Raw genomic sequence first — 7,227 nt, forward strand, 5'->3', positions numbered from 1 at the left:
TAGAATAATTTCATCAGAACTATAAGCTAGCATGCTGAGATGCAATCACCTATGTGTAGACACAGTGGAATGAGAAGAGCCTAAAGGAGCAAGACAGTATTAGATAATATTATGGTAAAATAATTTTGTGCTAATCCTGCAAATAAAGGTGAAGCAATCTGTTTAAGAATCTGAAATTAACTACTAAAACTATCATACATCCATGACATGAATACTTTACACTTATTAAAATGATCCAGGACAGAGACCAAAGGGATGGCTGCCAGAAGTGAGAGGGGTGAGGAGATGGGTAAAAAGGCAGGGGAATGTAATCAATAATATTGTGATAAATTTGCACGGTGACATATAACTACTAGAATCGGTCGGGTGATCACATTGTAAGGTATAAAAACATCAAATCACTACATTGTATACCTGAAACTAATATAAGTAATATAATATTGTATAGCAACTATACCTAAATAAAATTTTGAAAATGATCCTTGAGAATACTTAATTTTATTTTTAAAGTTTATGATATATTTTTGAGTGAAAAAAGCTGGCTACAAATAGATAATCCCACTTTTGTAAACAACAAAAAGTTATATGCACATAAAAATTTAAAAAGACAGAAAGGGTAGATACCAAAAAGTTAAACAGTGATTATTTCCTGGTAGAAGGATTATGATTTTCTCTTTCACCATTCTGCTTATCTCTTATTTTCTTATTTCTCTACAATAAACATGCAATGATTTTGTTATAAAGAAAAAAAATTAGTTTCATTAAATCCATTACATGAGTGACTATTTTTAATGTCATAAATATCTGTGTTAAAGTCAAGGATTTGAAGCAATTATCTACAGAATGTGATAAATGTAGGTAATTCAAATTTTATAACATAGCTCTCTCCACATCAAGTCCATTCTTCTTCCCTACAATTTATCTTTACACTGTAATTGCATCAGTTCTTCATATATCTTATGGATTACAGCCATAACATTATGTTACCAGATCATGTTTTATTCATAAATTGAAATCCAAGTTTCAGGGCTTCGACTAAAAGAAGAGTTTTTCTTTCTCCTCCAGTTTCTTGGAAATTAGATTTTATAAAATGAAATAAGGACTGCAATTATACTTGGAAATGGCACGTTACAGTGAAAAGGGAATCTACTGGGACATGAGACAGATCTGGGTTCCATCCTGGCTCTATCACTTTCTGGCTGTCACTAATACAGATATCCAATCTGGAGAACTTCAGTCCCCCCAACTATAAAACATCTGGGCACTGTCGTGAGGATTAAAAGAGATGACTTGCATAAGGCATTCAAAAAAGGCATCTGGCCCATAATAGGTGTACAGTAAACTGCAGCTGTTCTACATTTAAAAAACTGATGTTTAATATTTACATTTTGCAGTCAAACACCTATCTCTTAATTCAATGAGTGTTAAGGTTACATAAAATTCCCTACATAATCTTAAAAAAACACAAAACAACAACAAAAAAAAACAGTGCCACATCAAGGTCATTACTTCTTCCACGGCCGTGCCACCCTGAACACGCCGGATCTCGTCTGATCTCGGAAGCTAAGCAGGGTCGGACCTGGTTAGTACTTGGATGGGAGACCATCTAGGAAGACCAGGTGCTGTAGGCTTAAAAAAAACAAAGGTCATTATTTCTTGACTGCGAAATGACCATCATCCATTTATGAGTATGTTTATATAGCTGGATTTACGTATGCGTTCATGTGTATGCATATAAGGTGTTTATAAAGTAGAGTTGCTCATTTACATTATTATATCACGGTGATAATAACATACAAAACAGTTAGAACCAAAATACTGAGTTGGAAATTTTCTGCAGCATTAAAACGATGGCTTATTTTATAGCAAGGGATGCGACTCTATGATTGGTCAAATTGGTCTCGTTGTTTCATATGAATTTGGGATAAGTGCTGATTTTCACATGATTACTTCAACAGAGAACCTGAGGTGCACAGAGAGTGAATAATATGCCCAATATAAACAGCTAGGAAGTAGTAGAGCCAGGTGTGGAATACAAATCCTAGGAATCTGTAGCCCAAGTTCTTTCTACTGTTATTACTGAATAAAATGACAAAAAAAATTTAAATCTTGAGCACGCTGTAAGTGTGTAATTGCGCACAGAAACAAACTTGCAGTTTCAAAGAAAATAGATAGGAGGAAGAGGGGATGAATATATCCAGATATTAAAGATGCAATAAAGCTAGAATGTATATAATGCACACATGCTATAAATAGTATGCTATGGCATCAAAGTAATAATAGATCGATCAATGGAATAATGCAGAAAACTTAGAAGTATCTTATATATGATAAAGATGACATTTCAAATCAGTGGAGAAAAAAGATAGGTTAGTCAATATAGTTGGAACAATTAAAGGGGAAAAAAAAATTCGTACCAAATAGTAACTTCACACAAACTTTACACCACAGGCTAAAAGTTATTCCAAGTATTTTAAAAAATTATATGTAAAATATAAAATGATAAAAGAACCAGAAGAAAAGTAGGTAAATATTTATTTGACCTTTGGGGGTATAGAAGGGTTTTGGGTTTTTTTTTTTGTTTTGTTTTATTTTTTAGGGAAAAGGAATAAACCTAACCCATAAAGGAAAGATATACATTTTCATTTACATAATGAGTTTAAATTTAAGTACATAAAAAAGCATTATAGGCTAAATTGAAAGGGAAATTACAAACTAGAAAAAAGCATCTTTACAGGCAGAGTTGGTTAAGAACCTCACTATAATAAAAGCTACACATTATTGAGCCCTTATGAGGCTTAAGACATGTTAAACACTTTGCACACAATATCTTATCATAATCCTATATGGGAGATATATTTAGTTTCACTTTTAAAATAAAGAAATTGAAATACTGAGTGGCTAAGAAGTAACATGCCCAAGGTCTCATAGCTAACAAGTAGCAGAAGAGATGTAGATGTAGAACTCTGAGTTCCATGCTCCTAATTTTTATGCTCTACTGACTCTTCTAAGTCAATATAAACAGAACACGTCAATTACAAAATGGGCAAAGGTAATGAAGGAGCAATTTACAAAAGAAAACATATAAATACTTAATAAACATTTTTAATGTTCAGCCTCAGTAGTAATAAAAGGTGCAATGAAATATGCAGTAAGACTTTTCCCCCCTATCAAATTAGCAAAAATATTTTAAAATTTCAACATCTGATTTTGGCAAAGTTGAGGAAAATAGATATACGTTGTTGTGGGAATGATGTTGTTTTCAATTGCCTGGAACAGAAATTTACAAATTTAAGTATTATGTCCTTAAAAATGTATACCTCTGTTAGCCAGCCAGTCCACTACTAAAAAAAAGAATTCTAGAAACTTTCCCAAAGAAATATAGACAAGGATATTTGTATAAGGATGGCTGTCATTAAATTATTTGCCATTATGAAAACCTGGAAACAAGCTAAAGGTCTACTAACAGGGCTTTGGTACATAAATGGTAAAATAGTCTCGTGATGAAATAACATGTTAACTATTAGCAATCATGAAGTCTAAGGCTACTTAAAATTGGGAAATGTTTAAAATACAATAAGTGAAAAAAAATCTTACAAAACTGTATGTGCCATTTAATTTTTGTTTTTGTGCTTGTCCACACTTTCCAAATTTCTACAATGAATACAGATTACTAGAAAACAACCGTTATTTTTAAAGACCAATAAGCTTGAACCTGAAGAATGCCTAGTTTGTAATTACAGAATTTAAATATGGTTTCTACTTAAAACTTAAATGTTCCAAGTTTCAGTATACATGGGAATTCAAAGTAAGATTCAAAATAAAAGGTTCCTGTGGAACCCAAGACAGATATAAAAGCAGTACAGATTTCTACATGTAAAGAAACCAGTGGTTAGGCCATTAAAAGGAAGATTCCCCCTCTTCCTCACCAGGTCACCCCCAGGAGATTAACTGCTTTTCAGTATTCAAATCCATAAGAGAACCTTAAAGACCGCACACAGAGACAAGTATTTTTAGAGGAAACAATAACCTGCATATTCAAGATAGGATTGATTCTTAATTTCTATCTTTCCTCTTAGGTAACATTAATATTGTAATTTATAAATATAGTTGTTCAAACTGTATGAGTCTTCCAAGGTAATAGATTTCTAACTTAAAAATACTTAAAAGGTCAGAACTGAAATATCCTTCTCCAACATATAAAGAGCATCCATTTTAAACCACAGCCAACATAATTTATAGTGAAAAGTTAGAGGAATTTCTTTAAAAATAAGAACAAAAATTTCTCAGAAAGAAAAATTATGTAGTATTGTTCTGCAATAAGACATGAAACAGATAAAGAGATTTAAATATTAGAAGGAAAATGTTAACATGATTGTTAATTATAGATACTATCTTTTGTCTGACTAGAAAACCCAAAGAAATTAATGGAAAACTATATTCAAGAGAAAGCTAATAGTAATAGGTATCATTTATTGAAATCCTATACGTCCAACACTGCAGTGCTGTACTCTCAGAGGCAGGCATCAGGTAAGTAGTAGAGGTGAGATTCAAACCCAAGTCTGACAGATTCCAAAGACTCCACAGACTGTGTTCTTTTCAATGCTTTGCTCTGTAAAGTGGATAGCTACATCATACATGTGTGTGCTTGTGTGTGTGCACATGTACACACACGTACACACACACACACACACACTTCCTATATGAAAGCAATAACCATCACAAAAATCCAATTTAAAAAACTCCATTCACAAAGCAACAAATTCAACAAGGTTTGTGTGTAACCAATAAAAGGAAAAAAAACCCACCTAGACACTTAGACAGACATAACCTACACATATATTTGTAATAATAGAGACAAAGCAAGATTTAGATAGAATTTTATTTTTTAAAGTATATTCTAAATTTATATGTTAAATGCAATTCTGATCAAAACCCCAACTGGATAAAATATTTTATAAGGAGAAATACAACAAGATAATTCCCATATGCAACCTAAAAGTAACAAACAGCTGAGAATAGTGAAGAAAATTTTGCTGAAGAACTACAGAAAGAAGGGGTACAATATATTACAACAATTTTAAGTCTATGGTTGACAGAACATGGGATTATGCAAGCAAAAACAAATTAATAGAACAGAATAGATAAACTAGGAATAGGTATGTCTAATATACTTATTAGAAGTCAGTTTATGATAAAGGGAGTACCAGTAATCATCAGAGATGGAAAGAATTCTTAATTAATTAATTAATTAATTAATTGTTGGAATGACTAGCTACCAGTTTGGGGGAAAATATCAAGGTAAGTTCTTACCTCACACCATATATACCATATAAATGCCTTAGGATTAACTAGAGATGTGCTTTCAAAACAGAAAAATGAGGTAAAAACAAAATTTGTCATACTCTTGCTGGAGTGAAAAAAAAAATGTATCATTACCACTAAAGGGGAAAGATAATTTAAAACTTGAATGCAAATAAGGTATGGACTATATAAAATTAGAAATTAAAGGGATATTAAAAAAAAGAAAAACCATAAACAGCTTAACCCCATAGAAATATGAACGTTTTCTATGTCAAAAATAAAAAAATAAAAAAAATCTTTTGTAACAAAAATTACAAAAGAAATTTATACGTTAAGCAAAGTAGTTTTTAATTTTTCTCTATAAAAATACCCAAAGTCCACCAAGATATAATGAAATGAATACTTTCATATGCTATATTGCTAATAGCATTATAAATGGGCATAATCCTTTTAGAAAGGTTTATTTATACACTTTATGTACGTATTATTATAACTATTTGTTTAAGGAAAAAAGTAAAAAAGGACTGGAAAGAAATTAACCAAAATGATTTTTTAAAATGTCAGTGATGAGAATGGGTTATATTTTTTCTATTTCCCAAATTTTATGTAATGGCATTATTTTACTATTTTAATAACTTAATTAGACTTGATCTTACCCATATTGAACTTTATGTATTATCTTCTTGTATTACGGAATCTGGGATTAAGGACACAATTTTCAAAATCATCTAGAAAGCAATCATTCCACTTAAAACATAAACCTACGATAAATATGTCTTGCATTTTTCCATTTACCTTGGAAAACTAATGCTTTTGTGGTAGGTGAGTGTCTTTTTGAAAAGCAGTGGAAGGATTAGGATATCTATGTAAAACTAAAAAATGTGGTGAGTTAGTGGTGAGACAGCCTCCCAATGAAAGCACTTCCCTCAACTGGTCAAATTAAATGCTTTTGCTCCTGGTCACATGCTTGGGAGAAAGATCTTCAAGGAATCCCAACCCATCTCAAGCTGCTACAACCTCCTTTCTCCAGGATGGAACTGAGAAGCAAGTCCTAGTCACATGTCTCCCATCTGTAATTGCCCAAAAGAGCCTCAGAGCTTAGCTAGGGCAGAACAGAGCGCATGCTTAGCTTTCTGGACTCCAGGCAACAAGAAGAGTAAGAAACCTTCTCTTCCTGCCTTGTCCCATCGCACAGATACAGTAGGAGGGCTCAGCTGTGCATGTCACCAAACACCAACATTAAAGCGGCCACTGCGGCCACTGTCTCAAGCCACCATGAGATACCACCTTACACTCATTAGGATGCCTAGTATCAAAACAACAGAAAATGACAACTGTTGACAAGGATATGGAGAAAATGAAACCCCTGTGCACTGCTGGTGAGAATGTAAAATAGTACAGACTCTATGAAAAACACTATGGCAGTTTCTCAAAAAATTAAAAATAGAATTACCCTATGATCCAGCAATTCCACTTCTGCATATATACGTGAAAGCATCGAAAGCATATTTTGAACTCTCATGATTCATAATAGCTAAAAAGTGGAAGGAACCCAGGTGTTCCTAGATGAATGGATAAACAGAAGTGGCATATACAGACAACAAAATATTATTCAGCTTAAAAAGGAATGATACATTCTACAACATGGATGAATCTTGAAGACATGCTGATTGCAATAAGTCAGACATGAAAGGACAAATGTTATACAATTCTACTTACATGAGGTACCTAGAGTAGTCAAATTCATAGAGACAGAAAGAATAGTGAGTGCCAGGGGCTGGGTAGTGGGGTGATGGGGCGCTAGCGTTTAATGTACAGAGTTTCAGTTTGGGAAGATGAAAAAGTCCTGGAGATGGATGATAGTGATGATAGTACAACAATGTGAAGGTACTTAATGCCACCGAAAAATGGTTAAAATGGTAT

At 32.7% G+C, this 7,227-nt stretch overlaps 1 pseudogene; it reads left to right on the forward strand.

Moving 5' to 3' along the window:
* The first annotated feature begins 1,512 nt into the window (after positions 1–1,512).
* On the forward strand, positions 1,513–1,631 carry LOC112477734 (annotated as a pseudogene).
* The last annotated feature ends 5,596 nt before the right edge of the window (positions 1,632–7,227 follow it).

This window comes from Pteropus alecto, unplaced genomic scaffold, assembly GCF_000325575.1.
Source record: "Pteropus alecto unplaced genomic scaffold, ASM32557v1 scaffold121, whole genome shotgun sequence".
In the NCBI taxonomy this organism is placed as follows: domain Eukaryota; kingdom Metazoa; phylum Chordata; class Mammalia; order Chiroptera; family Pteropodidae; genus Pteropus; species Pteropus alecto.